Source organism: Hermetia illucens, chromosome 6 (genome assembly GCF_905115235.1).
Source record: "Hermetia illucens chromosome 6, iHerIll2.2.curated.20191125, whole genome shotgun sequence".
NCBI lineage: Eukaryota > Metazoa > Arthropoda > Insecta > Diptera > Stratiomyidae > Hermetia > Hermetia illucens.
This window is the reverse complement of record NC_051854.1, coordinates 21143926-21164213: the sequence shown is the minus strand read 5'-3', so window position 1 is coordinate 21164213 and position 20288 is coordinate 21143926. Positions and strand designations below refer to the sequence as shown.

General features: G+C 41.8%; 1 protein-coding gene across 1 annotated transcript in view; it reads left to right on the top strand.

Annotated features, from left to right (window-relative positions):
* The window catches only part of LOC119659509, a 99502-nt gene that overhangs the window by 75850 nt on the left and 3364 nt on the right, over nt 1-20288 (top strand). The window lies entirely within an intron of this gene.

Genomic DNA, 20288 nt, shown 5'->3' with positions numbered 1-20288 from the left:
GTTAGGCTGGTCAAGAGCTGAGGGACAATATCGCACGAGAGTCACGTTGTCGCAGACCTCGAAATAGATAACGAGGAAAAAGTGTGTTTTTGATTCTGAATTACTGACCTTCTGCCTGTTTTGCTGCAATCGCATATTTTGTTTTGATGAAGGAGTCATAATATTTTAGTTTGTTCGAGCAGCTTTTGTATGTCTCGTTAAACAATTAACAACAATTGTTCAGTTTTTGTTGTTGCTACTTTCATGTGGGGGAGCTCAAGGTCCAAGTTCTGAATCAAATGATCAACACAAATACTTCCCTATTCATTAGAAAAGGCCATATTATTTGTTTTCTTGACCTTTGCATCTAATTCTGTGGTATCAGATACTTTCTTTACACTTTACAAGGAGCAAGTTATTGATAGCATTCACCTCTGTTTTTGTGTTCTTGAAGATAAGTCTCTAATAATAGACGCCATACTTCGCTATATATAGTTGGCCTTCGGGAATACAGCTGTTGTTATTCCCATGTGGTTTACCATTTATTTGGCATCTGTATATTCTATATTTTCTGTTACTACGTCTCCGTCGTTAACTTCATTGGATAGCATAGTTTTGAATCCTAATTTGAGGTGGGACAGACTTGAAATTAACGTTGACAGTAAAGGATGTAAAGGCCAATCGAAACAGTGACAGCTTGACGCATTAAACGCTGATTAGAAAACCACGCGATCTCCTAGACCAAGTGTACAACCGAGATGAGTGTCGAACTTTGCCCACACGAGCCGGTCCCGTTACCGAACAGGACAGAAACTAAAGAAGAAGCGAACAAATCAAAACTTATATCTACCATGATACCTCCCTCTCCCACTCGGGTTTTATTGGAACAGGCAATCCTGTCCTTGGCGTCCCACCTCCTTGCAGTTCCAGAAGCCATGAGTTCCGGTAAATGGGTCGCGTCCTTTACGCGTGACCTTACAAGCGACTAACCGATTTTTCAGTTGTCGAATTTGTCGATTTATCCGCGTAACGCTCGCGGGACTTCCTATCGTAAACTATGGTGCAAGGTTCCCACCATATCCGCCTTCTGAAGTGGTTTCTACAGTCTGGTATTGCCGGAACTCCAAAAATAAATCACAGCACTGGTAGAGAGTATGCATGCATGTTCCAATAGAAGTGAAAAGTTTTCTTAAATAGTTGAATGTTTTAACGTTTTGATCCCAAAAAGGAAGTTATACATTTTCAGCGACCCTTCAGAGTTTATTTATTTAATTTAACGGACAACAAACAGAGTAAACTCCAATTACTTATTGTCCTCAGGAGGAGGAGAAAGCATTAATTTTATCCTATGCTTAAAACTGCTTAAAATAGAGAAGTTAAAAGGACCAAGCTGTTGTATGTTGTAATGACGGCAAAGCCAAAGGATCGGGGAATGGAAGTAGACTTCGAGTTCTGCGAAGAGCACGTTAAAAATGTCTGCGTAATAAGACGCAGGATGGCAGGTGATGTCATTAGCGGTGGAGCAATCCATTAGACCCGAGGAAAGTTTTAAAAAAGTGCTTAGATCCAGATCCACCCTTTTTGACGTTTAGTGTTAAACCATTAGTCGAGCACCAACAAACCAGAGTGTCTAGGTTAGATTGAACGCAAACACAGTCCATATGCGACGATATAGCAAACAGCTTAAGGTCGTCGGCATAGAGCAAAGAGGGACAAGTAAGGAGGGGGGGGGGGGGGGGGGGGGGGGGATATCGTTGATAAAAAATAAAAATAACAAAGGGTCAGAATAGATCCCTGTGGGATACCAGAGGAGGGGGAGAAGGATTGGGAAGTGCAACCGTCAAAAGATACGCGGCAGGATCGGTTGGATTTGGTGACAAAGTTGGTAAAGTCAAACAGGTTGTTGCTCTTTCACTATGTGGTGGCCAAAGTGGGCGGACAACCAGTCTCTGACATATCTTACCAGGATTTTGGAAAACGAGGAGAGGAGGGAAATGGGGCGGTAATTCTCGGTAAGTGTACGATCGCCACTTTTGCGTATGGAGATGATGAGAGCCTCTTTCTGGGAAAATGATTCTTTAAAATAAGATAGAGGGGAAGGGAGATGGACTTTCCAGTTTTGAGCACAAAGAGGCTTGGAAGACGATGGTAGTCAGGTCCGACATTGGCTTCAAATTTCGGCAAGGAGAGGGGTAAGAAGGGGAATGGTAGCCGACGCAGTGCAGACTACAGCCACTATAGGGAGGGATTCGGAGGAAGGAGAGGGAACATAGACTGAGGAAAAGTGGCGACAGAGTAAATCACAAGATAGGGGGAGTTAGCTGAGTAGCCAGAGAATATAATGGACGGAGGGGGTAGCTGCGCAGGACAGCGGGAGTTACGAATGTGGGACCAGAAAGGATTGAGGTGTCCGCACTTTAGTGAGACTTCAACACTGGTCAAATATTCGTTTCTGGACTTACGTATTAAGGATTTGACCGAAGAACGTAGAGATTTGAATAAAACTAAGTCAGCATAGACAGTCAAAAGACAGGAACTTCTTCGAAGTAGTGTGTTTTTGACGTATGTTTTTCTGGACTTTAGTGGTGAACCAGACAGGGTAAGTGCGTAAGCACTTAGGAGAAGAGGGGACGTAACAAGGAAGAAGATCAGATAAAATAGTATAGACGGTGTTGATTGCTTGGTCACACGTAAATGGAGAGTGGAGGGGAACACAGTTGATTGTCGCCTGGACTGAGTGTAGACCTTCGAAGTTCGCCTTACGAAAGTTGAACTTGGTAGGCTCGCGAGCGACATGAGGGTGGAGTCGGTATATCTGAGCATAGAACTCGAGAGCAGGATGATTGGCGTCAGGGGCAACGTAAGACGGGGCATGAAGGGATTGGGAAAGGCAACGCACAGGAAGGTTAGGGAGGACAAGTGCGATCTAAGTGGTTTCTAGAAAGGTAAAACTGGAGGGCGCCATAGATGTACATGAAAGTGGATAGAGGAAGGGAAGGGTGGGTGGAGTTATTAGGGAGGGAGGGAAGGCCACAAGAGCATGGAAAGATTAAAGTCGCCACAGAGGATGAAAGCAAGTGAGGGAAACAAAACGATTAGGACCTTTGATAATCTGTCGAAGAAATCCTCGTACAGAGAAGGCGGCCTGAGGCAGGGAAAATATACACACGATATGATAAAGGGTCATAGCTTTGGCGGAATGACTCGTATGGTGACAGAATCGTAGGTAGAGGAGGAGAAGGAAAAGATGTTTTCGGAACGGAGAGGAGACTTAACAGCTATTAGGGCACCTCCGCCGGTTGTCTTGCCAAGCGCAGTCTCTGCCACAACAAAAGACAGGGTAACCTTCGAGGAGCTCGGAATCTTAAATGTCTGTCATCCAGCCAGATATCAGAAATGCAGATGACGTGGTGTTGGAATGTTAAGGCAGACAGTTTGAAATCCGAAAGCTTGGTCCTTAGACCCCTTAAATTTTGATAAAAGAGTGTAAAGTTATCGGAATCATTTAAGTTCGACGAGTTCACGAAGCTTAATCCTCTGATAAGGAAGAATAAAACTAGGTAGCTTTCTTCTAATATAATATATTTCAATAGTTAGTAAATACGTATTTCGAGAGCTACTTACTCTCTTCCTCAATACTTAAGCTAAGGAGGAATCGTATGGTGGTACTAATGTAGTGACAATAGGACAATCGTCAGAAGTGCGTAGTGCAGCCGATGCTGAGTAGGGATCATGTCCCTCAGATGTAGGACGATTTTTCAGTTGGCTAACGGACGTCGTCGGGCTGATACAATCTTTTGTAGATCCTACAGTGCGTGGCAGATTAAGGCAGAGAATTAGTCGACCGGGAAGACTTAGGTACGGCGCCAATATTGTTGGCCACAGTCGGGGGCAGGGTATAAGCAGAGTCAATCAGCGCCGCTTCAGGAGCTGAAGCTACGCTGATGCTCGATGAAGTAGCAGCTTGAGGGAGCAGAATCGACGCTAAAGTCGACATGTGTGTTATTATTATATATTTTAGCCCCTATGAACTAAGAATGTGAATTATTCAGTTAGATGATAGTGTCCCACGTGCGTGGAAGTGGAAACAATGTCCACGACAATAAACCAAGTTCTTGAGAGTGGACGAACACTGTTGTCCGTTCTTCATCACCCTGACCAATTGACCATTTGAGATAAAGAGGAAAATAACGATTGAAATGAACAGAATTTAAGGTACCTTGAGGATTTCTATCTCTAAAATTTGTCTCCTCTTCACTCTTCCACAGAACTTACACTAAATTCTAGTGGTATTTCCCAATATCATAGTCTGTAGATGCCGAAGAACGGTGGAAATCCCGAAGGACGCACCTCCTAAAAATCCTGGGCAGAGGAAACACGTGACAACTTTGTATCTCCCCGGCCTCGAATTTGGCAAAAACTCCTCTGCATTTTCCCACTACGTGCTTTCCTATTTTTAGACATAATATTTAATTCCTGCTTTGATGTCCATTACGATGTCATCTTTGGAAAAAGTGGGGTTCTTTAATGTGAAATTTAAGCCTTTGTTGAGTAGTCATAGTTGCTCCTGGGCAAAGTGTTCGTTACATAGTTGGGGATCAGTACATCTTCCGGTTTTTCTATTGCGTATTATTCAGTCATCTCAACTGTAAAATCAGAACAATATCCGTTTGTCTAAAACAATTACAGGACCTGTGTTTCTATATGGGTGCGTAAATTGGGCGTTCTAAGATAAATCACAAAATATAATTAACTATTTCGAATGAAATACTTTATGATGAATCGTGGGAGTAGTGAGAGAGAGCTCAGAAAGTAGCTGTACGATTTGTATGACGAATCATATCCATCGATTTCTGTAAAACTAGAAAAACAGCATAATCCTGAGCAATGAGTAGGTCCGACGCATGGACATATGCAGAATTAATAATAATAATAATAATCGGTTCCTGGCAATATGTTTGCCACCACCCTCCTCCACGACTTTCCGAAAAGCTTATATTCTTCTTCATTATTTTGTACGTAGCTTTTGAGGTTGTCAAATTAGCCTGGCAGGGAATAAGATATGTAGTTTACAGTGTACCGAGCAGGGGAGCTTGAACAAGCGCGGTATATGTAGGAAGAGGAGTTCATTTATAATCTCGCGTATGCCAGAGGTTTTTGGTTTTTAAGAAGTTGTCTTAGTTTATTTATTTTGGGCGAGGTTGTTGAGTTTTGAGAAGTCTCATATTTGCCTCCTTCAGTTGCAGTTGTGTGTTTTTACAGCAAATCCAACTTGTTTTTTGCTTCTGTACTCATCTACCTTCATGAATCAGATCAAGTAGGTAATGTAAAAATACACAAAAGCTCTTTACTTCCCATTTTAACTTCATGCTATTAAAAACCACTTTCAGATGTAGGTCACTAGTATACTTGAGACGGTTTCTTTATGTCAACGAAAATACGTATATCTTACGAAAAGTCTTTTGGGAGCTACATTTGTGTTATTGCTCAGTCATCTAGAAGAGACATCGTGAATCTTAGATCTTAGATTTGAGCCAAAAGTTCATTGATTGGATTTCAAGTAGCATAATCTCGATTTTAACCGAATGTGGTACGTTTGTCGTATTGGTTTTACTGTTTCGAAAGTGCTCCCTTTCAATTCAATATGATATATGGTAATATATGTACTATGTATTTATTGTCACTTCGTCCAGTCCTTAAACTTGAGAACATCTAGAATCATAGAGACCAACCTTGAATATCTTCCATGACCAATTTCCCAAAAAATTTCCCATTTTCAACCATCTACATTGAATCTATTGAAATACTTTTCAATATCAATGCCAATCGCGGTTAACATATCTTATCAGTCTTATCAACTTATCAGTTTTCCAACAACATTCCTTGCCAATACAACACGGTGCGTGTGCGGGAGACATATGTGACTAATTAGTTTCTTTTTTGTGTATACAATTTTACCCACAAGCCTTCGGTGTTAGCCTCCATCAATGTCAAGGTTTTATCAGTTATTATCGATCTGTGTTCCAATAGTTTGTTATTGACATTGAATTCTCTCCATTTGATTATTTCAATATTTTCATGCAGGTGCAAAGTCGAAGGTATGTGAAATTTATATTTGGCGTCTAATGATTAAAATTTGGAAGTTTTGACGTGTTCGCTGGAAACAGTTGCCTTCAATTGGTTAGGCAAATTGATTCAAAGTGAAGTGTTTGCTTAATTATTCAGCATCGGATTTTCATGTGGATTTATGTATTTCTAAGGAAATATTTGTTTGACTACATTGGGCTTTAAATATTCGTCTGAAGTGCCCTTAAGGGGCAAATTCTAGACAAGTGTTTTGTTTAGCATTAAGGGAGGCATTCGCTGTACGACAGACCGGGCCAATTATAGGGAAACTTTTCCCAGTTTGTGGTCCCGAAAACCCTCTCTTTGGGCTAAGTGCCTAAGTTTTGACAAAAGCACGACCGACCGGTTCATCCACAGGGTTTTCCAGCAAGAACTGTCATTTAATTTTTGAACTATCAAAACGCAACTGTCATTGAAATGGTATTCGACAAGTAAATAGGGAAATGTTTTCAGATATGGATCGATACTAACTCATAGAATACATTGAAGTAATGAAAATTCAATATGAAAATGGTTACTGTCAAAAAACGTCGAGTCTTGAAAACGGTTAATAACATATGCACTGCCTTTGATCGTCAGGGGGAGCCTCCACAGCGTCCACAGCTATAATGAATTTAATCAATAAATAAGTATCTCTGATAAAATAGTAACAACTGTCACCTGTGCGACGTTTGCTAGGGTCGCTGAAAATAGCGCCTGTGGAGCGGAAAATCGAAGTTTGTCAATACTTAGCGCAATTATGGACCATTTTGCCAAGCAGTAGTCCGCATTATGATCTTGGCCTGCATGCATACATGCAAAACTTAAAGTTGGTAGATCATGCACAATGGCGCATATTTATTGGGAGCTGATATGGTATGAACAAGGTGATCATGCATTTTTAAACCAAATTATTCTTAACGCCGAGGTTCATTCAAAAACAAATCTGTGACATCTGGAGCTTCAATAATTGCTGAAGTTAATTGCCTCTTGGGTAACAATAAGTGTGAATTTGGCCCAGCATTTGGGCTATACATTTTCGAACGTGTTGCTGTTCCAAAGGTTGCAGATTGAGGACCCAAGGACCTTCACTGATTTTCTTTGCTTGAAGTTAGCTGCGGACAATTCTTTTTGGTAACAAACAATGGTCCTATAGCGTGAAAAATTTCCTGCATCTGTGCTTCCTTGAAAGAAGTTTTTAACTGGCTACCGTGACTGTTCGATTTTTTTCTTTAAAGTTACCCTAAATTCGGATTTTTATCCTGTACTTCGGTAACGATTTAAGTACTCAGAGATACAATACAGCCGCTAGTATGCGAGAAGTGATGAGAAATATTATTTCAAGACCGTGTGCAAGAAGAACCGAAGTTGGCTTTTTGCAGAGACTGCAGTGCAATACTAAACTCTGAGACCATACTGCGGCTGAACTTTCCCACTCTAAGTACGAACGATTGGATCAGCGACTAGCTCTGAATAAGGTTATCGAACTGCCGTTATTCAATAAGTGCATTATATCACTTGCAGGTGAGGCTTTGGAATCACTTGGTATCCAGAATAATCTCAACATCACCACCAGGATATTATTTTGTAGCGGAGCAGGAGGAAGAATTGATGGGTCAGGAGGAAGGGCTGATGGGCCAGGAATATTTTTCAAATAAATTTGCAGCACTGTATAGCACCAGCACCCCAATCAGCTCCCGGATCAATTATTGAATTTATTTATATACCTCACCAAAAAACTACGGCTAGCTATTGGAGAAATTAGGTGCTTTAACTTTCGATATATTGTTCTGCTCTTTGGCAACGGAAATTTAAAATTCTGCTCCTTCATGGTGGTTTCAAAAGACCTCTGGGCTATTTTGGTTAACGATCTATGTGATGGCACTACACCAGTCAAATTAGCCGTAAAAAGTCAACAGGCAGGGAACATTCTTCGAGCTCTGCTTATTTGAAGTACGACATGGATGACAGTGGAACTTTCATAAGAGCTATTCAATATGCCAAAAGTGGAGTGATGTGAGTTATTATGGGGTGCAATTTTAATGCCCAACATATTTGTTAAAAATTTTAACATCAACACGAGGAAATGCGAACTATCAGGGCCGCCGAACTTATACAAAAATTGGGCATGGAACCCGTTTTTTTTCATGTGACCAGACAAGAAGCCATTGACATTCCTGGGATTTTCGCTCTTGCCCGATATTGACGATATCGCAGTGAAAAATACGGTAACAGGGCATCCATTTCATAATGGCCATGGAACCGCTCCCGGAAGCTCGATTTCAAAATAAGCAGAAGACAGATTGGGCGACGTATAACCTAGTCCTGAGTTTTCAAGTTAGTATACTTGCTTTGCGTCCAGGCCGCTCTTCTCCGCGATGACCGTTTTGGTACTTACTACTTTCGTAACCTAATTCAATTTTCTTCCATTGATTTTGCTGAATCCACTGCAAGCTCCTCACAACAATCCTGCGACCTTCTCTGTTCTTACATCTTTTCCGTGTTTACTCCCTTAACCATTGCGCCCTCTACACCTCTTTTAGGTGCAGAATGCTCCAAATGTCTGGCTATTCCTCTTCCTTTTTAATTATATGCAATATATTTTCCTTTCTCTATTTATTCCTATCCTCAAGAGCGGAGACCCTTATCTAGTTGTGAAATACCGTCCCATTTCTCTTCTTTCCTCTTACTCCAAAATCCTTGAGACCAGGCACTTCGGTCACCTCATTGTGAAAGACCAGCATGGTTTCCTGAAACATCGGTCTATTGTTTCAAAACTTCTAATCTTTACAAATTCCGTTACAAAATATCCTAATTCACTACAGTAGGTACACGCTATTTACGTCGATTTCTCCAAAGGTTTTGATACCGTTGGCCACAATATTCTCCTCTCCAAATTCTCTCTACCCAACTTTCTCTCCCTAATCATCTCTTTCCCTCCTTAATCATCCCTTAGGTTTTCTCCTACCTATCATACCATTTCTCCACAGCTTCTTTTCATTATTATTCATCTCGTTTCTTTCTTCTCCTTCCTCTAGTGGCTCCATACTCCTCTGCTATTCCTGTTTTCGTTATCCGCTCGTGCTTGCTTTACCCAGACGACCCTAAATGATTTGCCTCTGTTTCATCTTTGCTGGACTGTGTTCTTCTGCAGGGCAACCTTGATGTTTTTGGTGCTTTGTTGACAAGGTGACACTGAATGTCAGCAAATGCCACCTCTTTTCAAGACCCGGGTGTAATCTTCGAAGACAAACTCAAATTCAATACCCACTTCGCCGACATAATCAATCGCGCTTCCGAAATGGTTGATTTTATGCTATGCTCCGATTTTACCTCAATACAGCCTTCCTTAACACTTTTCAAATCCCTTGTCAGAAACATCCTCAAATACTGCTATGTAGTCTAGTCTCTTTTTCACCACATTCTCTCGGATCCTCCTTTTCAAAAACTGCATTCCCCGTGTGGATTTTCTTTCCCAGGTGCGCACCCTTAATCTTGTGTCCCTGCATCAAGATGCGACGTTGGTGATACGTGTACTTTTTTAAAACTCTGTAATTGCTTGATAGGCAATCTGCTAACTCCAATAATATTTTCCGAATCGCCTCTCCTAGTACACGTAGTGCGAACATTTTTGACGTCTCCTTCGCGTAGGTCGACATCTGCTTTCACTCCTCGCACCGTGTCACCTCGTACCAAGTCTAATGCTGGAATTGAAAGGACAATCCCCATAATCGCAACTAGCTTGAGAAAAGTTTCCCAGGAGAACTATCCACTCAGTACGCGAAGGAGGAAGGAGGTCTGAAGTCTGATTCAGCTGCGGGCTGGAATCGGTGCCAAGTGGTTTAGAGAGTTTTGAAGAAGAGTTTAACGTCAGCCAAAGAATCACCATGAAAGCACCTTTGCCAAAAAATTAATTCGCTCAAAACGACCCCAAAGTTGAAACGGATCAAAGAATGTAGCCAGCAGTTAGATAACCTACATTTAAACATTGAGAAGTGTACTGAAAGCGATGAGGAAACCGCAAAACATTTGGTTGAAGTGCACTTCTGAGGCAATATTCAAAATCAGATGTTGACAGCCATTGTCAGTTCTCAATCTAAAGATAGAACTTTGGCATGCAAAATGGTGTCACTTAAGTGTGTTAAATGACCATTTAACTCGTTCCATAGATGGAAAACTACGGGCCCAGATGACTTCGTTGCTGCCTAGTAATAGAAGAAACGAGTAGCCTGGGTCTACATATTCGGAACATATACTACGCTTCCATCTGAAAATCCTTGAGAAAACATAAGGTAGTTGGGACGCCTGTTCATTATATCATTTCTAGAATTTGTTGCAATCAAAGAGAAAAAAATGGTGGGCAAATGCCCTCGAGTTTGTGGTTCCGGGATTACAGACATAATTATTTTCACCGATTAGTCAGTCTTGGAAGGTGGATTGGGCTCAGGGGGTATTTCCGGAAAGCTCGATTACGGAACTAACTCGATTCCTTAGAAAAATGATATATTCTATTTTATTGGTCGCAGAAGATGGCTGCAAGCAAGGCGAATCTGTTCCGGGCCCAGCTGCTGTTGACACTTGGCTGACTCAACAAAATTTTTTTGAAGCAGGAAGTAGTGCATTCGAACATCCTTGATAATTTGAAGACTGACAGATAAGCTCATCAAGGATCTAGCTCCACAATGGTGTGACAAGAGCTAGCATTTCGCTTCAAGCCATTCACTGTCAAGTCTAATCTAGGGTGAACATGCTGTAAGAGCTCCTTGTTAGCAGGTAAATATCTTTACAAAAGAATCTAAAATATTGAGAAAGCCAAGCCAATGATGTTCAGCCGACTCAGTATTTAGCCAGATAGATACCTTGGAAGGACTTTCTTTAACGACGTTCTCATATTTGTAAAAGTCTCTGAATGCCGCAGGTGGGAGGCCGTTGAATAGGAGTTTTTATGGAATAGTTCAAAAGACCTTATAAAACCCCAAACCTTACATAATCTGGTACTGTGCATTTTCATCCTTTTTCCTCTGGTCTGCGTTCTTATGTTTGCTTAAAATGTAGCACAATGATGGAAGGTTACTGAAAGGGCCAGGATGCTATTTAGCGGTTATACTGACCCAGCTTGTTCTGTGAATGAGTGAATTAGAAAGCGGAACTCGCAGTAGATAGGCCACTCTTAAATCAGCTGATTCAAGCTATACTAATGCGTACGCTGCAGCTGTTCGCACCTCTCTTATCTAGGGGCAATCAGTGACAAAACACTTCATTTGCCGATAATTCCATTCAAAACTTTCCTTGGAATTATTCATTTCAATATGCACAGATATCAACCCTGTACTTTGAAACTTCCACTCTAAAATAAGATTTCCAAGTACCAAATAAATAATAATTAAGTAACCTGAATAACCTCACGTTTTGCTGATTTCACTTTATCAGTTCTATAAATAATCTAATAATTTATTGCAGATTAGTAGCATTTTAGGCACTCGAATGTGTCGCCATGCCTCATGAACCGGTCATGCTTAGATTGGGTGACCAGAAATTTTGTTTTTAAGTAAAATTAACAAAATTTTTCTTTAACCAACTGATCTTATCTGGAATTCAACAGGAAATGTTTATAGCTATCTGGAGCGATAAAATATAGGAGAATATTTATTGAATATTATCTCACTATTTGCATTAATGAGGTAATGCCGGCATTTTATTTTAATAGCTCTTTAAATTAGACATTTGGACTCTCATTTCTTTACTTTTTGGGGATAAAAAGACTATGCAAGACCAGCAGCATTTCAGTCCATGCTAAGTGCGGGCCTAAAGTTCAGCGGAAGCAGGAACTATCTAACAGTGCGATTATAATTCGGGAACTAAGTGTCGAACAAGACCCAACTGCAATTTCCTCACGCTACGTATTTTCGAGACAACCCTCACGGAAATCCTACTAGAGGTAAACTGTAAATAAACTGGCTAATGTTTGATTTTCCGAGAAATGGGAATATAGACGGATTCATCCTCAAAAGTCGTTTGTAGGACTTGCAGCCAGGATTTTATCGTACTTTTCATGTAGATGCGTTCCAATCTAGGGAGGTTTGCCTGTCATTTGTTGCAACGAATTCGGGACCCAATTTTACGAAGGGACGGTGGTCGATATAATCAAAGGAGCTGCCGAAATTTCAGCCGCTTCAGAGAAAAATCCTTTACAGATTCCTGATAGATAGTCTAGTAGTGAGATATCAGTAATAACATTTAAAATTTTGTTTGAGGTTTGAGGGAGTTCTGAGTCAGCATCCACTTGATGACGGACCGAATCAACTGGGAAAAAATTCATAAAAAGGGGTCCGTCCAAACTGTCAGTCTTGAATCTTTAGTCCAAAAAGAGGAGTTTTAAAACCACAAGACTGGGAGAGAATTTCTTTCCAATTCGTATTCAAGTGGATGCGCGCTCAGGACTACCTAAATTCTGCTCGCAGCGCAAAGGTGAGGCAGCATCTGAGGAGACTTAAGAAATCGTCAGTCGACCTTTTTTCTAAAAACAGTTTATTTATAAATAGCACATACATCACATTCAAAATATTCTTAACAGGGATTTTAACAACTAATGGAGTGCTAAGATGCATCTCGTGGAAAGATTGAAAAAACCTCCTGTCTTTGTTCGAATGTCATTATGTGGAGTTGAGGAGAGGTCAGGGTTTATACTGGGAAGGGAGGAAGAAGAATAGCGTGGGATCATTTTGTTTAGGTGGTGGCTCATATTGAGTATTGGAATCGCAACCTCTGTAAAGGACTACTCTAGCTTCTCTGTCGAGGAGGCGTTTATATTATAACTATCGCAGAGAATGTAGGAGTGGCGGGAATTGATTTTTGGCAGGACGTTTTCCTGAACAATTTTAATACCAATATCCCCGGCGGTTAAAGGGTTGGGGTGTCACAAGCACCTTCAAAGGAATTTGACCGCGTATTTGGCCATGGCAGTATCGGTGCGAGGCGGTATAATAGAGAACCTGGTTGGAAGTTTCGCAACATGTTATTTGTAAATATACCGCTGCAATGGCGGAAGATCTATTTGTCCTTAGACGTCACCGATCCATGTGGAAAATGAATCCGAAAGTGATCAAAGGTCTAATTAATAGCTTGTAGCAGAGAACGTTGATGTTTTGCGGGGGGGGGGGGGGGGTGACATACAGGCACCGTTTGGAGTTTATTGAAACACATACAAAAAAATTGTTTACCCATGGAGAGAGGAGTTGAGTTGGGTTTAATGAACAGATTCGTGGTGTCGGAAGTCATTTTCGGAGTCATTATCATTCAGTTCCCGCTGACGACTTTTGTCGGACATTTTTGGGAACGAAGGGCATGCTTTCGTTTGGTAAAGTATCAAGAGAGCTCGTCCAATTCGTCGAATTCAGGCGAGTCTGACCGTGTACAATATCCTTCGTGCAGGTATAACTGATGATCCCCGCATATTGGAGAATTTTGATTGTGGTTAGAACGGGGTTTGAAAATTTTTGCTCTGTAGAGCGAGAAAGGGGTTGCAGAAAGGACAGAGCCTTGCGCGGTTCCAACATGGTTACTATATAGTGTGGGTAGCTGTTTCATTGTTGTTCTCCGCACCGAGTTTCCAGTCGACCCGTTGAGGAGTGCGAGGTTCCCAGGTACTCGAAGACGCCGATCGAATCCGAGTCTGCAATGGACTCATCTGAAGTGGCTCTTGCCACGAAGTCTAACCGGAGGTTATCTAGTACCGTTGGCCTGAGGGCATGTGTTTCAGGAGAATTCCTAGGGGATATAATGTATTTTCGGAGCAGTTGTTTACAGTTGGCCCCCTAGTGGTAGTTTCATGGGGGCTATTGTTATGTCCCAATCGTGAAAAGAACCCTTCGGGACTCAAGGCTCGAGGTGTGCTGTACAAATGCGGCGCCATACTCTTTAGTTCGGTAGAGACTTTAAGTAGATCTTGCATCCACCAGTATGAACGCTGAGCCTGCACTCAGTATAAATTGGTACCGTGGTTGTTCGTGGCAACGAGGATCTGATTGTGGTCACAAAGACAGTCCGACGTAGGGTTAGGCTTACACGGCGGAAGTCACCTTAAACCATCCGAAAGTAACTGAACTTTCATTCGGGAGTGCCACTCATCTAGGAAGGTAAAGATTGGCTTATTGAAGTGCGGATGAAAATCAAGGCTGTTTTCCCCATACGGAGTCGAAAAACCTTCTTATATAAAGGGAGCAGGCTATTGCAGGTGTCTTGCGATTAATTCCGAGTATGAGATCGAATTGCTGAAAGCTTGGAATAGAATTATTACTACATATCACAGTGTCCATCATTAATTAATTTGGCATTCCGCTCGGCGATTCCGACGGAGATTAACAGGATGGAGGTAGGTCTGTATCGGTTGGAAAGGAGAGGTTTGTCCTTTTTTAGGAGAACAAGAAAGGGCTAATGTTTGTGGATCATTGCTCCAGGATGATGGTTGGTATTTGGCCAGCCTGGTCGATTCCGTATTCTTCCTCTGCTTAATGGAAAATGCAACCGATTTGTGTTTGACGAAGTTCTTTGGTGAAATTGAGCCAGGTAGTCTTCTTATGAAGCGTGAGTGGTGGAATAATGCAGTTTAGCTAGTTGTCTGGAAGTATGGTGGATTGGATTTGAAGGAGGCGATTAATGCATTTACTCCTGCCACAAAGCTTCGGTCAAACATGTGTTGAGTGGTGGGCTTTGAGAAAATTGCACGTAAGGTCATTTGGTTTTTCGAGAGGAACATCTTTTGGGGTATGATATTACCGCGACTGACAGTTTTGCCAAGTCGCGGGTTGGTCTTATGGATTTTCCTGTATGTGTTTGAATTTAATTCTATGCTGGACAAGTATTTATGGAGATGGGCGGTGTACAGGGTAAGGATTTGCTTCACGTACTGGCGAACTATGCGGTCTGTGGTATGGTCTATGGTCTGGAGTGAACTGCCAGTTGGCATTTCCGAAGTCAGATTCTATTAGCGGCGATGGGTGAATGAAAATAAAGAAATTGTGGTCACTTATGCCAGGGACATTTCGAGAAATGGGAAAGTGTTTCGATTTGAATTTATGCTGATGTTGCTGTTAATCATAAAGTGGTCAAAAAAAGACAATATCTTACCTTGTACCTATAATGTAAGGAACTGACACTCTTACGGGAATTGCTTAGTGCAGCGGGAATTGTCAGCCAACGGTGTACCCCGATACCATTGGTATTGACATAGGTATTAAACCAGGTGGTATGTCATGTCGGACATCCGTTTCCCAAAATTAGGGTCCACGTGTTGCTAGCTAGATGGAATTGGCGCGTACGCAGAAGGATCTGATGATGGAGTGGTCATTCAGGTCAAATATTTATTTGGGACAATAGATGGAGACGATGTATACGAAACCAGACGTAGCTTTCATTGAATTGGTTGCCGCATGGAGGGATTTGAGGACATTAGCGGATAGAAAGAGTTGTTCAGTGAGGAATTTGTCGGAGGATAGTATTGCACAGGCGTTTGATTTGGATAGTGTCCGTCGGTAATGGAATTGTTCTATGCCCTGTTCTTTTCATTCTTTTGATTTATCCATTTTCCGGAATCTTCCATCAATAAAACCTATGATTTTGCTTCATATGGGAAACTTATCATGGCTAACAGAAAGTAACTTTCCGGGTTTTCTAAAAGCTGCACCCAATGTGGGACGAACAAATGATTCGAATTTTTTTCGAATAATAAAAGATAAGTTAATGTCTTCAACCAGCATTCTCAAATACCATAAAAATATCAGAACTCTAGGACCAATGGTTTACTAGTCACCTAACTCAAACCCACAATCCAGCTAGCGACCTAATTCAATTAATTAAATTGAATGCTGCCAAGCACTTACGATGTTCCTTAGCAACACAGTCCACCATGCAACTATCAGACGCTAATGATTCATCATAATCATCATCATTATCGTCGTCACGACGGCGACCCTCGTGTGGAGTCCATGTAAAACCCAATAGAAATGCATCGCTAATTGAAACCATATCATCATAGCTTAACTTTTTATATAACCCACGGCAGGGGTAGTCCAAGTGCTTGTGAACACGCTTCCAGCTAAGTAAGTGCAATTTATGTAGAGTTTGCAATAAATATAATATAAAAGTATGCGGAGGCACGAATCGCGAAACGTGTTCCTAAGGAAAGTCATCGATGCACATATGCATCCGTACGTTCTGAACTCGTGGGTTTTTTAGCTATCAACGGATATGCAATTGATTGCAGTCGCTTTATGCACTGCATTCATTTGCATTTCCGCTAGAAGCTGCATGTATTTCACATTTTCCTTGCAAATTTCAAGATTTTCATCTTTATGTTGTGCGCGGATGTGGGGAGGTTTCGGTTGCTAATATGAGGTTGGCACGTGTGGGGTTGTGCACTTTGTATCTTAGATAGGCGGCAGTAGATTGTAGAGTCTACGAGCATAATTGAAGATTATAATCTGACGGGAATGAAGGGATTAATAGTTTCGTATTTCTGGCGTTTTGTTCGTAATGTAAAGCACGTGTTCGAAAGCTATTTGCATAGATGTAGCTCGTGTTTATGGATTCTAATTGATATTATCTTTAGATTTAATTGAGTCAACGCCTTGACGACCATGCATGCTTAGAGAGCAAACATTATTGGTTCAAATTCTTCCCTTTATCCAAGCCTAATTAGAGAATCGGCTCGTAATTGTGATGTATCTTTTTAGAGCAAGTTGGTTTAATCTTTATTCTAAAGGGATCAGTATTGACTATTGTAAATGGGTGGGTAGGTATAGGTTGCTTGAAATCTTATTTTTCAGTCTTTGGTTTGCTTGGTAGTGGATCATCTAAGATTGCTTCTAAGCTCATTATCATCAGTATCGTGGCTCTTCAGCAAGACGTCGAGCCCTGACCCCCTGGATCGTTGTCCTTCAATTATCTCGGTCATGTAACCGTGTCCTCCAATGTTGGAAGCTGCTCGGCGTCCGTATATGTTGTGCCTTCTCACCGTGCTCCCGGTCGTCGCCCTGCTTCAAATCTGTACGTGTTTCAAAAGGGTCAGGCAACTTGTTCTGGATCCTGACCTGTTAGATGGAGTTGGTCATTGTGATCTTCGTCGATTGTACTAGTTTAGTTGGTATACCAAATTACAGCATAATATTGTACAGTACAATCTATATTATCGTATGCCCGCTTGAAGTCGACAAAGATTTGGTACACGTCAATGTTATATTGCCAGCACTTTTACAGGATTAGTTTAACGGTAGAAAGCTGGTCGGTTTTGGTGTGACCCGGTCTGAAACCAGAGTTTTCGTCAGTATTTTGTAGTATGAAGAGAAATGCCTCTGTAGTTTTCACAATGCAATATATCTCCCTTTTTTTGGATGGGACAGATGATGCTTCTGTGCCAGTCATCTGGGATCTCCTCATCCTCCTAGATTTGCAGCAGTAGTTGGTGATAGTTGTTCCACCAGGACGGCTGTATATACCTGCGGCATAGCATAGCTCAGGAGTTTATCAGCCGCAAAGATTTTGTAGGGCTGATTTCCGATTGATGCACCGAAGAGATTCTGCATCGCTATGTTGCCTTCACCAAGTCATGGTCTGAATCGCAGTTTGCTCCTCGACAGGATCGTACATGCAATACACTGTATGCTCATCTTTTGCCAATGAGGACGTGGTCAATTTGGTTGACGGTATATGGTCTCCAGGCGTGAATGAAACTCGTCTTCCACTACATATTCCTTGACTTCAAGCGGGGCGTGCGCGTTGATGAGCCAAAAATTGAAAGAACGACTCTTGATGCAAATCCCACAAAACCTTTCGTTGATAGTTTGAAGTCAATGACCCGATGGTTTGCCACTTCGGAAAATTGTGTGTGATTTCATTTCGCTTAGTTTGCTACCAATCCAATTTGTTTCCTGGACTACAATCATACTCAATTTGTGAATCTCGCCCTGTTGAAGGAGGTCCTTGATGGCCCCTGGTTTGTTCAGGAAGCGTACATTTCAGGATCGAAAATAATGGTCTATTAGAGGTTTGCTTGGACGTGGTTGTTTATCTGTCCAATACGAGGCAAATGTTTCAGGTGTCTTGACATGGAATAGTTTTTACATGGATGGGTTGTTGGCTCATCGTAAAACCCTATCCAGCTGTGGCGTCGGTGATAGTTGCTTCAGGTGGTTCGAAACGTACCAGAGTTCACACAACTATGTTGCAAGTCTTAGACACTTAGGTGTAACTCACCCATTCATGCTACAGTTATCCCTCTCCCCTCCTTGCTCAACCATGGCTTGGGGCAGGCTACGCCAGAGTTCAAAGCTCATTATATAAACATGAAAAGGAGTGATTGCTGAAAAAATTTATTTTACAGGTTTAGGATGGTGATTGTATAATAGTATGACCGCTGCTTAGAGCTTTTATCGGGACTCCTCCACTGGTTAGTCAACACTCCCGGTCCCACTAATAATGAAGATTTTATCAAGGTCTTTGCGTACGTTGATAGCCCACTTGTGTCTAGCCTTTATGCGCTGTTACATTAAGAATTTTTTTATTGCACCTAGAAACTTGTGCTTAAGTTCTAGTCTCCAGTTAGGGCCGAAATTTTTTTCTAGGCTAATATTTTCTCTGCACATTTTATCTCCTTGCCTTCAGATTACAACCCTTTCTCTCTGACGTTAATCTCCTTACACGTCATCTGATCTAAACGAATAACGCGGAGTTTTGAGTCCACCATACACTTGATGGCGGACCATTTGAGAAGAAACTTTCTTCCAGTTTGTGATTCATGGGCCCCACAAAAAAGTGCTCCATAACACCTATAAGCGGGAAATGGATGCCAAAATAGCCGCAGTTATCGGATGTCCTGGAAATGGAGCATCGACAAATGAACTTCATAACAACCTATCATTGGTACGGTTACAAACATATTTGGCCTCAATTGCAAAACAAACCGGAGCGACTGCCTTCATAACGATTGCTGGCAGGCTAGGAATGGAACGAAACAATGTGGCATATCGGGTAATGTAGCTGCCTCAAGGAACGGTAGAACGTGCAGACTTTTATTCCGAGCATCGGCGAGCGGAGAAACGACTTCACCGACAGAAAAAGGAAACTTGTTGCTGAAAACCTCGAAAAGGGGAATCAACAAGTCAACAGGGTGAAGCTATGTCCACTTCTGTGTTCAGCCTGCCGAGACAAAGAGGCGAATCTGATTTCCGATCGTATGGGCATAGTGAAGCGATAGTTTCAGTATTTTTATAAGATTGTCAGGACCCGAATATTGGCTAGTTGACCATTTGGAGACAACGAGCAAATTATGCAACAAGAAAGCATTGAAGAAACGGTCCATGCAATTCATCGGCTTGAGAATCTTAGTACGCCAAGAGCCGATGGATTTACAGCTGAACTGGATGTGATCAACAACACAAAGTGGTTCATCAAATCATGCTCAACTGGCAAAAATAGAAAGGGGATATCATGCAGTGCACCAATTATAAATGTATTAGGGAGGAGGCAGAAGTAATGGGAATTTGGCTGCGGTGGGGAGGGAGAGTGGCGGACCAGATTTTTGTTCGGCTGTTCACCGGAGTCACTGTGCTAAGTTAAATCGCTTTGAGGGCATCGATTCGCCCATGGGAGCTATTTAGTAGGACCACTTTTTCTATTCCGCCGAAAACGTGATGACAAATTGTTGACTATGATACAACGCGCGGCTGTGAAATGTTGTTTTCTGTTGAGGAAATGGACTTCAATTCAGAAGATTTTAATGAAAGATTTGCTCATGTCAGCCAAATTTGTCTCTCATCTTCTCAAAAAAGAGGAAAGGAAGTGTCGACCTTGGGCACATTTTGGGCTTTAAAATCAGCTCAAAGTGGACCCTGAATTTGTTTCAAGGTGATTATCACTGGTGATGATTCGTGGTGCTGTGTGTACGGCCCCGAAACACATCAATAATGAATCAAGTGGAAGAGAGCTGGCTCTCCTGGTACAAAAAATGCTCGCCAAGTGTTTGTTTCTTCGATTGCAGAAGTATTGTGCACGCGGAGTTAATTCTCCCGTGACAAACTGATAACCAGAAGTTATGCTTAGAAGTTTTGAGAAGATTGAGGGAGTGTATCCGGAAGGGGAAGGTGGACCAAAGATCGTACAGGCGACTGGCATGACACCGATTGTCCAACCCCGCACTCTCCGGACCTAGC